A 20,182-nucleotide genomic window follows, 5' to 3' on the forward strand; every position below is an offset into this window, starting at 1 on the left:
CCATCATTAAACCTTTTTGCTTTTACAAACACAGCTTTTACACACACAGAGAAAATTTTGGTATACAATAAAGTGTTTAAATGTTTAGATGTAATAGAAAAATGTTACCTGTATAAAGGTTTGTTTTAACAAGACAGGTTCTAGTGCTGGATCCAAAGCTTCACCAACATCCTCCATCAAAACAGGTAAACCTGCTCTTATGCAAGCTTCCAGTGTTCTCAGAAAGTTGGAATTTGATAATTTAATAATTTTAAGCTTATTTAGAGCCTCTCTATTTCTGATCCATCTGTTGGCCTGAAAGAAGTGTCAACAATAATACTCAGCTTTAATCAATACAAGTACATACTAGAAACATTATTTGTTTACTTAGAAACTTTACCTGTTCTTGTGGGTCAATCATCAAAGGCCACCTGCGACCTTTAGTTACAAGAACAGCGTTTTCAATTGACACAGCATCTCTTGGCAGACCGTCAGCATTCCATTGTCGAATTTCCTATATATCTGCCAAGACTGACACAAGAGTCATATTTTCTGTTGCAGGTATTTGAAGATCAATCAATCGTTTAGTCCAACCTGTAGAAAAGTTTTTGTATCCAAATTATTAAATACATTCAAATGTCTTATAATGAACCTAAGTATTCATGCTAGATACATCAGAGTATTTCAGTCATATCAATTGGTCGTTGTGGTAATATTTAGGTTATGTTATGCTACTTTCTTAAAAATGTTCTTTCTTAATATAAATATTTCTAAAAGTTTTTAACAAATAATTAAATGTGAGAAATACAAGATACAGTTAAGTTAATAATAGTAAAGTAAAGTTCCACTTTCAGACCTTGTGGTCTATAGGGCAGATGATGTAAAGGTCATCTGATTCTGTGGCCTACAGTTAACGAGGGTGTCATGTGGCCAGCTCAACGACCAACCGCCTTTACTTTTCCCCAACTAATGTCAGGTACCCATTAGAGCTGGGTGGACTCAGAGGCGCCCAAGGATCCTGAAATTAAATATCCCAGTCTTCACTAGGATTCAAACCCCGGACAACGGTTAGGAAGTCAAGCCCTTTACCGCTCAGCCACCGCGCCTTCTAAGTTAATAATAATTGAAGTAAAATATTTTGTTTCTAACTACTAAATCATATATCTGAGAGTAAAGCATAACTAAATAATGAAAAATCAAGCTAGACCTAGTAATATTTTCAAGAGTTATGAGAACAAGAAGTTTGTATAATTTGATGTTTGGCCAGGAAGGTATACAGTCTCAAATGATCAATTCAAAAGCAGAAAGCAGGAGGTTTGGACTAGAAAGTAGATTATCTTTATCTTTGAAGGAACATCCGTAAAATGTAAAACATTTTATAAACATTTTTTAGAAACAGCCTTCACCATTTTCAAAACCTAATTCATTTTGTACTTTTCATATTTTCTTATTGAGGATGATTAGTTGCCATGTATCAAGATTAATGGGCAATTAGGAAAACTTACAACTGAAATGAATAAAAAGCTGCTACAAAGGTCTAAAAAATTTATTTATGTATCCAACACAATACTTAAGCTAGTCAAAAAACAATCAGTTAATATGGTATAAGCAGACATTGCATTAATAAAGGTTTTGTTTTTTAAGTTTTGGACATTCATTCAGAAATTAAGATTATCATGTACCTATCTAAACTTCTTGAGAACCAAAGCAGACAGCAGTGGGAAGGGTTCAAACTGATGACAGTCCTAAAGGCATACCACACAACCAGTTTTCTCTCTTAATGGTACTAGTTTTCAAGGGTGTCTGTATCTAAACATTTTAAAAGTACATTGTTTTTGATGTTTAGACTTACCTTCTACAAGTTTTTGCCTGTAAGTAGAAGTAAAGGCTCCATAGTAAGCTACACAAGCTGCTGCTATAAAAACATCTCCTACTACATTTTTCAACTGTACATCAAAGTTGGCAACACTTTCCTCCCAACGAACCTATAAGAAACATGATGTAGAAAGAGAACAAATACTATGGCCTCTTTCAGTTGCAAAATTACTATGGAAATGAGAAATGAGATGAATGCCTGGGCATTAGTTATGGTTGGAACAATGTAACCCAAACAGCTATTTTCCAATTTCTGAGCACAGCTGATGAATCCAAAGGAACAGCAAGTGCTGATACAGAATGCGAAATGCGGAGGCACAGGCTCTGCAAACTGCCTTAAGGTTGTCTGCTCCTTATTTTTCCTCAAGATAGACTCCCAAAGCCTTTCACATATTTGGGTATAGCCGCAAGGCAGCAGAGGTTTGAATTCAGTTTTCCTTCTCCTAGGTGGGTAGCCAACCAAGGCTAATGAGCCCCTTAAGCCTGAAGCTTACTGGTTTAGGCACTGGTTACACATTTTCCCCAGTTAGTGATAACAATTCTCCCATATCTAACATCTAACGGGTAGAGGCTGTTTGTCAGAGGCTATCTGAAAGCCATTGAAAGTATTTTTTAAGTAGTGGAGTGCTTATATCCATTACCACTTTTAACAACCTTGCAGAACAGAGAATAAATATTTCAAGGAGCAGAGAATAAATATTTCAAGGAGCAGAGAATAAATATTTCAAGGAGCAGAGAATAAATATTTCAAGGAGCAGAGAATAAATATTTCAAGGAGCAGAGAATAAATATTTCAATGATAAAGATGAGAACTAAATGAGTTTCTAGTAATGTCCCATCCTTATTTCAACATGAAATCATGAGATTGAGATGTTGTTTCAAAGATAGTTGAGCTATTGAAATGTATATTTTTTTAAAGTAGAAATATGAAAAAAAAAATCACACCAAAAAAGTGACAAAATCATTGTAGTCTCACACTTCTTTCTAAGACTGTGTGCCATGCATGTCTCATCTCCAGTATGGAAATATGGTTTTAGTGAATGAATGCACATATTTTCAAATCGTTAATTTATTCCTCAAGGTGATATTTTTGTTTGATCATTTCAATTTATCTTTGATATTATAAAAACTACGCCCAGTAGGCCAAGTCTGACTAAGAATCATATTTTAATGTTATAATAGTTCTCAGAGATTTTAAAATAACCTACTTGTTCATCAGCTAAGGCTGTTGTCAGTTTGGAAGAGCGTTTCAATCTGGCGGCAGTCACAGCCATGTTTCTTTCCATACTCTTGTCAAAGACAGCCTGAAGATTTTTAATTTGTTTCTCCACTTCAGCCAGTTGGTCTTGTTTAGCTTTGAGGACACTTAAAACCTCATTGAGAACGTCTTGAGCCTCAGCCAGTCTGACAAGGAAGAGATAATACATCTTGTAATAATAATATACCAACTATACATATACTTCTGTAATAATACTATATATATATATCCCATGTTCCACTGTCAAAGTGACATCATTATGATTTAGTACAAAGTTTACTAATTAATGACCACTAAAGTTGTATTAAAACAAGTCTAAGAAAACAAATATAATTGAATATTTTTTTACTTAGACCTAGAATGATTTAAAAAATAGCAACACTTTGACTGCTAATTATTTAATGCCTTGACTGCTAATTACTTACGCTTGTTTCTTTGGCTCAACTTGTTTAGCTACAGCAGAGTAAACATCAATTGCTCGAACCCATAGGACTAAAGTTTTACAAGCCTGGACGAAGAATAGATTTATCAAACAACATTCCATCATTACTCTGTGGTTATAACAATCTTCAAAACATTAAATCACAAATATTTTCAGGTAAGTAGTTAATGATTTAAGATGTACATTCACTATGAAACTTTTCCATAAACAATGTGATTACAAAATATAATGTCTACTAAAAAAAAAATAATAATGCATCTATAGACATTTTTTTCCACACCAAATACAGAAATTGTTTTTCTGCTTAGAAGACTGCTGGTTGGCAAATAAAAAAGAAGCAAAAAAACAAACAAAACAACATTCAATGAAAAGTGGAATTGTTTTGACATACTGTGGGCTTAACTTATTAGACAGATCATTTTATTAGTACAACATTTGTGGGTGAATGTTAGACTGTGTTACTCTTCAAGTCTCTGAACCAAATAAAAGAAATGATTTCACATTCACATTTTGTTGTGTAGTGACAGTTGTTTTTTTTAACACCAGATCTTCTGTAGAATATTAAACACATGACTAGCCTAGTTGATCTAATTTTAAACATCTATGTTAATCATCCCTCTTTGCTTATGATGCTTTCAATATAGACAGTATCATCTCTTTCTACTAGGTTTTCTCCTTGACGTTGTAGTGGTTTTTCTTGGTTTTATTTATTCTCAACACCTGAGTTTTCTTTTCATTGATTTTTAAACCAGTTTTCTCCACTTCTATAATGATCTTGTTTAATTTTATACGAGCATGTTGTAGTTTTTGGAGGCAGATATCATCTTGTGAAATCTAGATCCTCCATTTTTTTGTCCATTGAATGCATGTGTTGCCAGCTTTTTACCTTTTCATTATCCAGTCTAATGAGTTTTTAGAAATAATTTAATGATTTTTAGAAATTATTTAACAATTAAATTAGTTACCTTTGAAACTTTGGCTACAACGTCAGGTACAAAACTTGGCATGGATGTATATTTCCTGACTTTAGCCAGCTTGGCGGCTGGGACATTTTCTTTGTCATATTCATACATTTTTTTTAAGAAGTTTGTGTCTGCCAGCATGGCTTTACAACTCGCCCAGTCTGTCCTGAAAGACATTATTGCATATGCAATCAACATTTTAGTGCAATGAATTACTGAAGGTCACGGTCATTAGACGTTCACCAAGTATAAAACATTAATGTTTCGTTTGTTTATTCCACTTACTTGTTGCCTAAGAGTATGGCAACAGCTTTTAGAACTGTCTGAACAAGTTCTGGAGGTTTGGTAAATACTCGTATCTCAGCAATGTCATTTTTGTCTAGTGCTAACAAAGCCTGAAAGCGCAGAGTCATAACAGATCATTGTCATTCTTATTATAAAAACTAAAACAAATAAATTCCACTTATCTTACTCATGGTTAACCAGTAACACAGACTAAAAACGCAAAATACTTAGGTGTTATGATAAATGAAAAACTGCCATGGAATCCCCATATTGATTAAACTATCAAAAAAAATCAAACAAAGCATTAAGCATAACTAAAATGTTTGTTAAGCTCATAATAGAATATGCATCCTCTGTTTGGGACCCCTCAACTCAAGAAAACATTAAGAAACTGGAACAGACACAAAATAGAGCAGTGAGATTTATAACAAACAAATATTCACATTTGACTAGAGTAACACCTTTAGTAAAATCACTAAATTTAGAAAGCCTTCAGGATAGAAGATTCAAAAGTAAGGAATCAATTATACATAAAACATTGAATTAGAATCTTCAAATACAAAAACAAAACCTAATAAAATACTCAGAAAGACACAAAGGCATATTCCTCGTTCCATATGCTATGACAAATTTGTACAAATGCTCTTTCTTCCTCAGTGCTATTAGAGCTTGGAATGGGTTGCCTGATCTAGCCAGGAAAATCAGTGACTTAGCAGAATTTAGGTCATAGGTTAATACTCATGACTAAATGCATGACGCGTAGGATGTAGTCATCTTCTTACAAGACTGTCAATTATTTTCTTATAGAATGTCACAATTTAATTGAACTGAACAACCTAGAATAACTAACACTCTGTAAGGCAGTGTGGAACAACTAGGAATAACAGCCTGCCACTGCAGAGAGCCTACAGCTAAGCTGAGTAGATGAAGAAGATGAGAAAATGTGGTAGAGCTCATGAGTTTAATAAAATTAATTTATTGTTTCCCCAGCATTAAACTCTTCAGTGCTTTCCAGCAATCAACTCTTCTAGGGTGATAAGTTATCAATACTTCATATGCATAGTGGTTATGTGTAAATCTTTTCTGAGAGTTTCATTAGTTCACATATATATAGTTTTTTAAAGTTTAAATTTAACTTAACATTAGGTGTTTAAAATTTGAATGAAGTGGTTAATATGAAATTTAAAATTTATTTTATGTGTTTAAAATTTGAAAAAAAAAACAGCATAAAACAAGACAAATCTCAGAGACTTATAGCAAAGGCAAAAGTCAAATATGATTAAATCAGAGATCTGCTATTCACATATGGCTGCACTTTACTTCCCTCAAATATAGTGGGTCTTCAAAAGAGCTTGACCCTCTTCACTAAGGCAAAAACTTTGGCTTCAATATCAATGCAGCAAAGACAAAAGTTCTGTACCAACCTCCTCCCAATAAAATTGCCAAGAAACAAGACATTTTTAAAGATGGCCAGAAACTAGTAAGCGTAAAAATATTTGTCTATCTGGTAACTAAATGCCAGCCTATATGCTGAGGTAGACTTCCATGTTGCATGCCACAGTGCCTCAGACTTTAAAAACAAGTATGGTCAAGAAGACTAAGCACTTGTACAAAAATTAAAAATTGACAATACTGTAGTCCTTCTATGCTTCAGATTCCTGGACCTTATGTTCCAGTCACATCAAAAAGCTGAACTCTTACCATCTCTGATGTCTAAAAACTTAACCAGTTAAAAATGTTTGACTACATATGAGATTTTAAGATCTTTTGCCACAGCAAAAAGGTCAGAACTATGATGGGCTGAACATGTAGTTCTTTTGCCTGAAAATTGCCTCCCCAAATGACATTTTATGTGGAGCTATGAGCTGGAAAGTGCTCCCAAGTGATATATAGGCAACTCTCAAGAGATCCCACAAAGAAAATGAAATTGACATTTATGACTATGAAATGCTATTTATTATTGCACCTCATGGCATGAAGCCGTGTATGGCAGTATTATGAGATTGAAGACAAGGAGATTATGGTCATCAGTAAAGAACATTCTCGCAAATTTTTTTTTTATCAAAGTGGGCAACTCTCAAGATACCCAACCTTTTCATGCCATGTGTGCGTCCAGTTTTTCAAATGAAGATAATCTTCCCTAGCAGTTTTTGAGTTAAAAGAAAATGAGATCATTTTTCAATGACAGAGAAGGAACTACTACCTTGTCATGTAATGACACTTTGTGAATGACAGAAGATTAAAAAGTAAAGTAATAATACATTCTTTCAAGGAAAACCAAGAAAATAATATACAAAACCATAACAAGACCAGCAGCAATGCGTGGAAGTGAGACCTGGACACTGACTAAGACATCTGAAAATTTAATTAATACTTGGGAACAAAAATTCTTAGGAAAATCTATGGTGCCATACAGGATGAAACTGGGTGGAGGACACACATTAACCAAGAGATATATCAATTATATGAAGACCCACCAATAGTGACCGAAATAAAAAAAGAACAGACTATGTTGGGCAGGTCACCTTGAAAGAATGTCAGATAACAGAGGAGAGAAAATCGTATACAGACAAAAAACAAAAGGCAGGCAACCCAAAGGCAGACCCTGAATGCGATGGATTGATGATGTGGAAGCAGATCTTAAACAGTTTGGGGTTAGAACGTGGAGACGAAGGGCCCAGGAGAGATCTGAATGGAAGGATGTGTTGAAACAGGCCAGAGCCCTCCATGGGATGGGATGGAATAATAATACATAAAACACTTAACCATAACTTATAAATACAAAAACACAACCTAATGAAATACTCCAAAAGACACAAAGATAAAGTAACAAGTAACATTTCTTATTCCATCTGGTAGGACAATTGGTACAAGTGTTTCTTCCCTATTGCTATTGGAGCAAGGAACATGTTGCCTGAATCAGCCAGGAAAATCAAGACTTAGGTGAGTTTAAGTCTGTTATTAACTTACATGACCAGATTAACAAATGGATATGCTTAATCTATAACTCTCTTCTGTTTAGAAAGAGTGTCTGTAATTTATAAAAATGTTTTACTTTCCAGCGCAGGTAGCGCCTCGTTCAAGTCTCGCTGAGCATCATCTGCTATAGCCTGAGTTTCTTCAGCAGTTGTTTTCGCTTTGGCTTCATCGATAGCCACCTGTTTCTGAACCTGATTGATAAATTGAAAGAAAATGTTACCCATACATATTAAATATTTCATATTGATTAGAGGTTTGAAACAATCCACAGCAGCAATTTCTGAGCCTAATCAGAACAAAGTAATAGATAGATCAAAAGCAGCCTAGAATCTCATTAGTGCATTGAAATACTGATGGAGGTCTTATGTTCTTAAATGTTGACTGGTTTCTACATCAGATATTAACTTTAATAATCACTCAACTTTTAATTGTTATTATCAGTGAATTTTATTACACATCAATTGTTCAGGGAACAATACCAGGAAAAAGAAGAAAAGGCAAAGAAAGTGAATGGAAGACAACATCAAAGAGTGGACAAGCCCGTCACTGGAAGAGATTCTACTTAAGGCAAAAGACAAAGGAAAATGGTCTACAGATCATGTGTAGTGTCCCAACAGTTGAACATACTAAGGGATAAGTGAAGGTGATGTTTTCATGGTCTAGAGGTGCTGACTTTTCAGGTATTTGAAACAAGAACAGTAATTTTAATAGCCCTTGAATTTCAATATAATATACAAAAAAGCAGAGATTTGTTTTCTTCTTATTTCCTACAAATCAAACAATAAATAGTCCCAAACAAAGTCATAGGGCTTCAGACCTCAACTATAATTTATCTACATAATTGTGTCACCCCTTTTATATCTATTAATTGAATCAGGTACATTTGCATTTTGTTGTGTTAGGTACTATTCAGCCATAGCTTGTCCTTTCTTTTTTTAATTGCCAAAAACAGCCCTTAGTTCATCAAATCTTAAAATGTATCATTAAAAAGTACAATTAGTAAACAATAACCTATGTACAATTTTATTTTCTTAGCCACCACATTTAAAATACTATATTACTACTAAAAATCAGTAAGTTTAAAGTACAAATTATATTTTGATCCTAGCAATGGAATTGAGATGCTCCAGAAGGATCCTAGGCATCACATTCAAAGACCGCATCACAAACCAAGAAATCAGAGACAGGGTTACTGTAGCGATCGGAGCCCATGACGACCTGCTAACTATTGTGAAAAAACGAAAGCTTAAAACCTTTGGCCACATTACAAGATCTACAGGGCTCGCAAAGACCTTCCTTCAGGGAACAGTGCCAGGGTAAAGAAGAAGAGGCAGACAGAAAAAGCGATTAAAGAATGGACAGGCCTGCCATTGAGAGAGGTTCTAAACAAGGCAAAAAAAGGGAGGAATGGAGAAAGACGGTCGACAAATCTTGCTTGGTGCCCCAACTGTCCAACAAACTAAGGGATAAGGTAAAGGTATATTTTGACATGATTGTTTCTTTAAAGTAAACTTTATGAACATTCTGAGTTCTTTATTCAAGTTTTGTAATCCTATTTGAAATATAGTGATAATATAAAGTTCATTTCTGTCTCTCTTTGAACATATATACATATATTTTTTTTTTCTAAAGCTAAATAAGAGTTTGACAGCAATCATCCTATACTTTCTTAATAATTACCAATACTACCATACCCCTGATGATCATTTATTTAATTCCATCATTCAATGAAACTTGAACTCATACAACATTACTTGTCCCAACTTCAAAAATTAAATAGTAAAGATAATTGAATGATGAATGCACAAAAATAATGCATTATGTTATAAATAGAATCGTCCTATTTCTAAATGTCGACTTACAACATTAGCTTTCTCTTGATCTATTTTAAGTCTTTCCATCAAGGCAGCAGTGTCAGCAGACTTCTGTTTAAGTTCAGGCTCTAAAGCAACAAGTTCTTTCTTCATATTGTCAACCAAATCATTGGATGAAAACAGTTTGGAAAGTCCATTAGCTACTCTCTCACGAGCAGTCTTAGTATTACTACAAGAAAAATATGCATCAGAAGCATATTAAATAAACCAACATGAGTAAAGCTATTAACATTTTCTACAGCCTAAACTAATATGTTAGTATTCTTTTGTTGATCCTGATTTGTGATTGCATTATAAGATGTCTGTGTGACAAATATATTACTCTTATTATGACTAAAGATAATCCTAGCTTTAAAATATGTCTATAAAACTAATTGATGTCTGTGGACACTTATAATGACACCATTTGAAGTATCACTTTTTAATACAACTGCACTATAATAATAGTAAGGCTTTTTCTTTGAGTCCAAAGATTAGTGAGGAGTACAGTATTTTACATGGTTACACAGTCCAAGCTGTGACATGCAACTGCACTATAGAACAGTAGCACAAAAAATGACTTAATTAGGATAAGCATTAAGAATTAGCCACCTGCAATATATATCAGTGCATCCAGAACCAAGGAGATGAACCATTTAGTGACAGTCATAACTTAGATAGAAAGATCAAACTTCAGTTATATCCAGATTTAGCTCACTATGTTTACAGCCATCAGCTCTACTACAACTTAGCTATTTTTAACTAACCTCATTTGACAAATCTAATAACTTATTCTAAACCAATAATATATACTCATATCAAAGTCAAGCAAAAGAACATTACTTTAAGGATTAAAAAATAGAGAAAGATTAAAGGGCTGAGAAGAGTCTCCCTGAAAAGGATAGATTTGTGCAATGGTTGAAAAGGATAGATTTGTGCAATGGTCGAAAAGGATAGATTTGTGCAATGGTCGAAAAGGATATATTTGAGCAATGGTCGAAAAGGATAGATTTGTGCAATGGTCGAAAAGGAAGAGCAAGATTTAGTACAATCCAAGATAAATTTGTTTTTTTTACATTAATAACATCCAAAAATTTGAAATAAGTCTGGCTTTATTTAATAAAAAAATATTTATAAGGAAGAACTGACATTTTTATTTTGAAATATTAGAACAATAGAAGGTAGTTTCTATTCTAGGATTTAATAGGAAGTGCAATTTACGATCACTTCTTTCAAATTATATTTATTTAGAAGAAATGAGTGTACCTTGTTTTCTCTTGTTCCATGGTAATGTACAGGTTCATCAGCTCAAGGTAGGAGGTGGGTGTGGTATAGTAACGACGCTTTAGCTCAATGAAGAAGCTTTGTTTGTTTAACATGTTTCAGATGTTACTTCAGAATATAATATCCTTATTTCCTAGCCCCCACCTCCTTCAGGTTGACAGGGGAAGCCAGTGGGCAGAGTTTGAACCTGGGACCATCAAGATGACAGTCTGGAGTGAATACTGCTTGATCAGGCAACACAAGTTTTATTCATCTGCCTCCATAGATCACAAGTTCAGAAAGAGGAACCTCTATATAATATGTGTTTAGGGCAATAAAATAGCAATGTCAAACCTATGTAATCAAGTCCTTTTGATAAAACACCAATGTAAAATGAATAAGAACTTTCTTGTTGTAATGGTTCAGATGCTACAGTTAATTGTAACTTTTTGACAATATATTTTGCTACAAAATATTCAAATTTGTTTTGCTCTAAATTAAACATTTCTTGTATGTCTATTTGTATTAAGTATCAATATTAATATTTTTTTTAAGAACAATTTTACTATTGAGTTTTGTTTGTTTACTGAACCCTTATCAGTCTTTTTTATTTTTTGAGGAGTTTGCAGCCAGGTCAGAATTAAATTCTAGCTGATTCATAGTATTTTATAAGAAATTAGAAAAATAAAATAAAACAGACATCCAGTTTTTTTTTTTTTTTATTTTATTTATAACAACGAAAAATGTTCCAAACATGATGTCTGAATGTTTAGTTTTGAAAATTTATTTGTGGATGGTACTTTTTGAAGCAATCCCGAGGGTGCACTCCAGAGTGACGTAACTGACCAACTGAGAGTACGTTTCACACTAGAATACTGTCTTACACCCACTGCCTGGTGTTTTCCTGTTACTGCAAACAATGCAGTCTTTAGTCTTTCTGTTTGGAAAGTTAGCTATGAAATATTGAAATTTTGTTTGTCTCTGGTCATTCGACCAGAATGGGGAAAAAAAAAATGTCCCACCCAGTGGGACATTGACCAGAAAGGGTTAAATAGTAAACATTATTTGTTTGAAGATTAGTTTGCTTCATATTTTTTAAGTGGTACTTTCTAGAAAAATGCAAGTCAAGTTTTTCAATTGAAGTCTTGAATGGATGTTAATGATCATAGTTATTTGAGAATCACATTTTCTTTCTAATGCTCAATAAAATAATAATTTAGTGTAAAACTTACTTCGATTTCATCTGATCCTAAAGATACGGTTTTGAAGAAAGACTGTGCCACTCCTAAAAGAGCTTCTTTCGGCCATTCAATGACCCAGTCTATCGTGCAACAGTTGACCAAAGATGGAAACATCCGGCATCGTGATCGAAAGGCAGAGCCCACCGGAGACATGCACAATACTATGTGCAGATTATTTCTGGAAAAAATACAGACAGATAAAGTGCCATTAAATTTAAAGGGCTGCTTTACAGAAAATAATATTAAACAAATTTATTATGTCTGGATTAAAATATTACAACAGTACAGAGTCAAAGAATTTATTTCTCTGAAAAGTTTTCTTCATAACCATCGAAATAATTTTTTTATCTTTTCAGTCTACAGATATTCCTTGTTAATCTAGTTATGCACATTAATTTTAGACCTTAACACTTTTGTAATCTCTGCTTTTGTTTTCTTTTTAAGAATGTCCAAATGAAGATCTAAGGGGTAACAGTGTGACTCTATCACAACATGATGTCTATACTCTTAATTCACTTTAATTGCTCTCAACCAATCTGCAACTAATAGTTCATTCTTGAGTGCCTTCTAATCATCTTGTCTTACTTTTTTTTTATTTTGTAAAATAATGTTTTACATGTTTCGGATGTTCCTTCAGAGTTGAAGATAGTTTACTTCCTAGTCCAAACCTCCCGCAGGACGACGGGGGATGGGAGCGGGCAGGGTTTGAACCCTCGACCGTCGATAAATCCGAACAACAGTCCAGCGCGCAAACCGCACGACCAGGCAGCCATCCTAACTTTTAACTTTTACTGTGACTGTTCATTCGTCAAATATATATTTACCTATGCATGTACAAGTTGTTAACTTGTATCACATACAAAGATTATATTTTAAAACTTGGAAATCCAAAACAGGATTACAATTTACAATGGTAACCAAGCCCCATGATGACACTGTTAAAAAACACAAGTTAAGACTGTACAGTGAGATTCTCAGGGCTCGCAAAAATTTGTCTGCAGGTAACAGTACCAGGGAAATAAAGAAGGTGGTGTAAAAGAAAAGGATTGGGAGGACAACATCAAGGAATGGATGGGGCTGTCTACGGAAGAAACTCTAATCCTGATAGAGAGAAATGGAGAAAAACTGTCAACAGATGTTTATGGTGCCCCAACAGTTCGACAGACTGAATGACAGGGTATGGTGAAGATGACCATATGTATGTAATGCTACACAACAGTCAAGTGACAAGCACAATTCTCTGAACATGATGACAATGAATTAATGACTTTCTATGAACAGGTGCTAGATATCCTAAACCCACACATTAAAATGAACAAGGCAGTTTCCAAGGGTAAAGGATTGAACAATTTTTGGTTTCATTAGCCATGATATGTTGAATATTTATCTGACAAAAGCTACATGTACCTGACAGTGAATACAATAAGCCAAATGAAACTGTTATAGGGGGACATTGAAAAGTCAAATGAATGTGAAAAATGGATAAAGAAAAGTCTAATGACCAGGTACAAGTTAAAAGTTCAAACATACCTGACACACTGGATACAGTTAGGTCTAGAGTCATTTATACATGAAACATAGTAAGGTCAAAAGTGCCTGACAGTTAAAACAATAATGTCAACTGTACCTGACACACTGGATACAGTTAGGTCTAGAGTCATTTATACATGAAATATAGTAAGGTCATAAGTGCCTGAAGGTTAAAACAATAATGTCAACTGTACCTGACACAATGGATACAATAGTCATAAATAGCATCTCTATTTCCTTCAGGAATTCCTGCCTCTTTAGCACCTGGTCTGCAGCCTATTATCAACCTCTCATACTCGTCAGGTTCTAACAAGTTTGGAACTTCTCCAGAGTTCAGCATGTTGTTAATATCTTCTAGAAATTCTTCTACCACAATCTGTCAGATGACAAAACTCACATATTTTTTTTCTGTCTTTATGTTGTAGTATAGCTAGCACATTAAAAAACTAGTGCGCAGTGGTGCACATGTATGATTATTGATGTTTATGGTCAATTATATTAAAATGAGTGCAAGGGAAACATTGATGACAAAGCATTTGACCACCATCTTTTGTAAGACAAGTTTTGTGGATGTTATTTTGATGTGGCCATATTTAGAGGGGATCATTGTGACCTACTTGTAAAGGAATGTTATCTAAACAAATTAAGTGGACATAAAGGCAAGACACAGATAGTCAAAGGTAATTGTACTGAGAAAGGCTTCAAGATAATGGATTGCTTTGTTTTGGAAAAAATTCCAAGAGGATGGGAGAAGGGTTGCATTGCAAGAAAAAACAATTTCTAAAACTAGTTAAAATGTAGATTCTATTGTTGCTAATTGAAAAAAAAAAAGAAAGTGCATAAACACTAAATATTTAATAAGACATAATAATATGGACTAATTAATTAAAATAAGTACTATATGCATAGTTTTATACAGGATTTTACAAATCAAGTTTTCATATAGATCTAATGATTTTAAAAATGTTTGTTACCTTTAATGATCTCAGTATAGGCATAAAATGAATATTTGTGTATGCAATATACAATTTTTAGGTAATTTAAATATCAAATATTTATGACTATGAAACTGATCAAATAGACATTTTACACCAATCTACTTTTATCTACAGTAGATCCAATGGCTTTTTAACCTGTCTTGACTTATCATCAAAATGAAGAAACTGCATATCCTGATCAGGGACTGCTGTTCAGTGACAATAAGGTGCACAACTATCATTCACAAGAAAGATCACAAAAACTAGTAAATGCTCTGGCAGTTGCATGTCAAGGGTTCAGACTTACAATAAGTCTCGCCAAGACTCAAGTCTTGCACAAGAAAAAGCTTCTGCAGCAGTGGCAAGACTCTCTAATTATGTCTGGGAAAATACCAAACTGACCACAGCGACCAAAAAAAGCTGCATAGTGTGAACTCTTCTTAATGCAAGTGAGAGCTGGTCAACATGCATACATCACGAGGATAGATTAAACAGTTTACCCTTGCACTGCCTGTGACACATAATGTCCTTTTCCTGCAGGGTTTGTGTCTCCCATCAGGAAGTTTTGAAACTAGCCAATACACACAATATCTATAATATTATGTCACAGAAAAAGACTAAGTTGGCTTGGACATGTCACTTGCATGCCAAATGGAAGTTTCCTAAGCCCAACCACTATGTAAAAGATAATGGAGTCATACCCAAAGGATGCCCAAGATTAACCAAGCAAGATTTGATGATCACAGGCTTCAATGAAAGTATGTGGGAGAAGAATCACCCAAGATTGGACATACTGGTACAAACATCACCCAAGATTGGACAGGGTGAAGGTAGACTGTGCATACTGGTACAAACATCACCCAAGATTGGACAGCATGAAGATAGACTGTGCATACTGGTACAAACCTCATTGAGAACAAAAGGAATGAAGCAGCTAGAGACAAAAAGATGATAAAGAAAGCTGTCCTGTCACATAGCCCTATAACAGGTGCATTCATATACACTAACTGTGGCAAACTTTGACACTCAAGAATTGGCTTGTTTAATAACACCAGATTCTGCCCAGTCTCAAGAAAAAACTAAACCAATGACACATCTGGGCTTATCCATTGTCTTTCAAATAGAAGGAGCCATATAGTATAGTACCAGTATTAGATTTTTCAAATATCAATATGTATCACATTAGTTTGACAAACACACATGATCACACAGATATTCACATACATACAGTTTGACAAACACACATGATCACACAGATATTCACATACATACAGTTTGACAAACACACATGATCACACAGATATTCACATACATACAGTTTGACAAACACACATGATCACACAGATATTCACATACATACAGTTTGACAAACACACATGATCACACAGATATTCACATACATACAGTTTGACAAACACACATGATCACACAGATATTCACATACATACAGTTTGACAAACACACATGATCCCACAGATATTCACATACATACAGTTTGACAAACATACATGATCACACAGATATTCACATACATACAGTTTGACAAACACACATGATCACACAGATATTCACATACATAGTTTGATAAACACACATGATCACACAGATATTCACATACATACAGTTTGACAAACACACATGATCCCACAGATATTCACATACATACAGTTTGACAAACACACATGATCACACAGATATTCACATACATACATATGTAACTCTCTCTCTCTCTCTCTCTCTCTCTCTATATATATATATATATATATATATATATATATATAAACTCTTTTGCCAACCTGTGTATCAGTAAATAAAAAAATTGTGGGTTTATTTTGAATGCCTGCTGTATCATACAATTTTTTCAGGTCATCGTGGAATGAAGAATAGTCATAGCCTCGAAAGAGCTCAATCTGGAAGCAGCGATAGTTACACATGTGGGCAGACAATCTGCACACAACAAAAAAAAACACATACTTAGGTGTGTTTTTATCTACTAGTATATATAAATGTTCTTTTAAAACTGTAAAAAAATGATTATTTTAACTCAACAATCTGGTAAAAATATTATACATATTTATATATTGAACCTTGTTAATGACTGTTTTCCTGTTCCTCCCACTCCAACCAATAAGGCATTGCCTCTTTCTTGTTGAATCATCCTGACTAGTCGAGTAATATGTTCCATTGCATCCATAAAGAACACAAGATGCATTTCTTTAGGTGATGTAAGGTTAAGGTCATCTAGATACTGTCTCAAACAAAAGGAATTTCTACATATGTAAGTATTAAAAGCTTTGTAGAGTTCTATATATTTAATTTAGTTGATTTAATAAAATATAGAGGTTAGACTATGAAGTGCTTGATGATAACTTTTGAAATGGTTAAAAACATTATACCTATGTAACTATTTGAAGTATAAAACTAAGTTTCCAAATGTCTAGAACTTTATCGTTTTATTTTGATATTTTCATATGAAATTTTCATTACACAATATAAATTTTAGAAATCATTAAATAGCAGTTTGTTACCTCCCCTAAAACATGTTGAAGTTTGTTCATGTCAGATCTCCTCATAAAATTTCTCTTCTGGTGGGCATCCCATCTTCATGAAATTACCAAACAGTAAAGGATCTTTGATAAATGAATGCGGATCAAAGTTCTGAAAATAATTAAAAGAATTCTTTACTGGCATTGATATTTGATGAGGGTCAGATGTTTGGAGTTAATTTTAAAAATTAAAAAAAATTGACATTTGTATTTTAGATAGGATGGCCAAGTGATAAAATGATGGTCTAATAAATAGGGTAGTAAGATCTTGACAATCTCAGTTCAGGTCAGGAGAATGAATGAGATTTAGGCTGGTTTGTAGCTTCATTATTCATGCTTATGGTAGTGCGCTATGGTCCAATCTCTTTTTTTGTGAGAGTATGGGCTATCTGTGAGAAATTTCTGTGCTGCCTTCAGGAACCCAGCAAACACAACTCAGATCTTGACATGAGCTTGAGCCCCTTTGATGGATAGCACAGCAGTTTAAGCTTTTCCGCCACTCTTCACAGATCCTCTCCCCCCCCCCCAACCCCCCATTTTAAATGAAATATAGATTCCATTGCACTGAGCTAACTAAAAACTATTAAACATGTATGTTATGGAGTGTGTGCCCATGTTTGTATTGACAGAGAACTGTTGCTGCTAAATTCAGATTTCTACAGTTGGTAAAAGAAGCTTAGCAGCTGATGAAAGAAGTAGGAGATGAGAGACAGAATGTGTGTTGATTGTAGGTGTTGAAACATTTTCAGAATTTATTTAGAGTTTTGTATCAAGTAAGCTAAATGCTTACTAGAACTACAACACAATGACAAGCTCATCAACAATGGAATAAATTTCTATACAAAAATTCATCAATCTGAATGAATGTTCACATTGTAATATGAATAGGAACAAGACTGTTTGCACTTCTTACACCAATTTAAGAGCATTGACCTAAATGTTCACATTTTAAAGAGTTATTAATAAAGATTATTTTGCCTCTATTGATGCTATTACTTCTATTGATGATTGTATTTATTTCAGTTCTAATTAACATTACTGATTAGATTGGAAACAATAATTAAATAAATTAAAAATAATGATAACAGTAATTTAAACATAACCTCATTGAATGTTTTGTACACAATTTCTGCCATAAGTTTGTGGAAGAAAAGCTTGTCTTCATTGTTAATCAGTCGATCATGGAACACTCTTTGAGTCTCGTGAATAAATAGACGAACAATTTGAATTTTTTTCACGGAAGATTCCTGCATCAGCCTGCAATATACCTACAAAACAATAAAATGTCATTACAAATTTGAAAATTCTAACAGAAAATGAAATTGAGATTCTAGCAATAAAATTACAAGGAAATGGTTTGTTAAAAAAAAAAAAAAAGTGAAAGAAGAAATAGAATTTTTGCTATAATTTCATCCTATGAAAATATCAATCTAAAAATACTATTAAAAAAAAAAATTCAGAAAGTCCAAACCATTTTTGTGAGACTTTGTAATCTATTTTTTTAAAATTTGTTTAATTAACCCCCTGCTTTTGTTACTGTAAATTAATGTAGCTCTAATTAAAAAATCTGTGCTTTTATTGTGGAACTATTTAAAGTTGTTTGATATGAAATTGAATTTATCAACTTCTTCATTGAAGAGCTGTTTCTCAATAATGTTAGTTTACTTTTATTTGTAATCAGAACCAGTCTGCATTCTAGGCCTTATGGTCACTCTCAAGCTTTGAGGTGATAATAATTTTCAAACAACAATTCTTTCACTTAGACATTCTAAAGCTTTGTTTTCTTTTCATAGTTTCTGATTCACAGTACTAGTCGAACAATATTTTCAGTGGTATTTTAAAGCTATTTTCATATCATCTTGCAATTAATTATAATTATATCAACAGTAATTATTATAATATGGGATATTGAAAAGGTGCAAATTTCATGAAATTTTGTTGTTTAAATGCTTAGTAGCAGACAATTTATAAAGTAGAATGCTGACCTTGGACTACTTTAGAAAGGTCTCTCAGATTGAAAACGTAGTGAGATTTGGCAGGCGAAGGAAGTAGGTCTGAGCTCATTCTAAAATAGAGTTCAACAGCTGAGTTAACTATTGGTTCAGCTAATGTACGGGCATTGCGAGAGAAGTCTAGTAAAAACCCATTGATGATTGCCTGGAAGTAAAAGTGAAGTCAAACATAATAGGCCCAATAACCTAAACAATGTTTTTATTATTAAGTAAATACTTTGTTCAATGACTGAAAGAGGCCAACAAAGTCTTTACCAAATGTATTTTAATTTACTAGTCAAAAAAGTTATATTTTATCTAATTATCTTTTTTTTTTTTTCACAAATAGTTGAAAACATTTTATATTTCAATAAATTGTAATTTATTTCAATGTGTGTTATAGGACAGACATTCTATCTGAATTGAGGATTAGAACATCCTAGTCCAGACCTGACAGGAGTGACCAACATGACAACATTCACAAATACTAAATGACCAGGCAGTTTACCCTGACATTTGAAAATGTAGTCAATACAATTTACAATCACTATTTTTTAACTGAAAATATATATTACACTCAATATTATAAGTATAAAATATCAATACCATTAAAAATTAAATTATAACATATTTAAGTGAGGCCCTTGTTAAAATGGTTGCCTGATGATACGGTAGGAGCTCTGGACTATTGTCTGAATGGTTCCTAGTTCAAACACAGTCACCATCCTCCGCCTGCCTGAGGGAGGTTTGGGCTACAATGTAATAATCTTTTAATTTTGAAGGAACATCGAAAACACATCAAAAGCAAAAACAAATATTGTACTAAAGAAAAGTATCAATAAAAAAACAACTCTGTACTTACTAAAAACATCTGTTTCAGGCTCATTTCAGTTGGGGATGGGATGGTGAACATGGAAAAATGTCGAAATAACCTTGGTGACACAGGATTTCTACCACCACCAGGAGGCGAACAGGCAGCAGCAAGGGTTACATCCTGTAAC

At 33.5% G+C, this 20,182-nt stretch overlaps 1 pseudogene; it reads right to left on the bottom strand.

Annotated features, from left to right (window-relative positions):
• Window positions 1-20,182, bottom strand: part of LOC129928732 (dynein axonemal heavy chain 6-like) — a 105,549-nt pseudogene that overhangs the window by 50,581 nt on the left and 34,786 nt on the right.

This window comes from Biomphalaria glabrata, chromosome 10, assembly GCF_947242115.1.
Source record: "Biomphalaria glabrata chromosome 10, xgBioGlab47.1, whole genome shotgun sequence".
NCBI lineage: Eukaryota > Metazoa > Mollusca > Gastropoda > Planorbidae > Biomphalaria > Biomphalaria glabrata.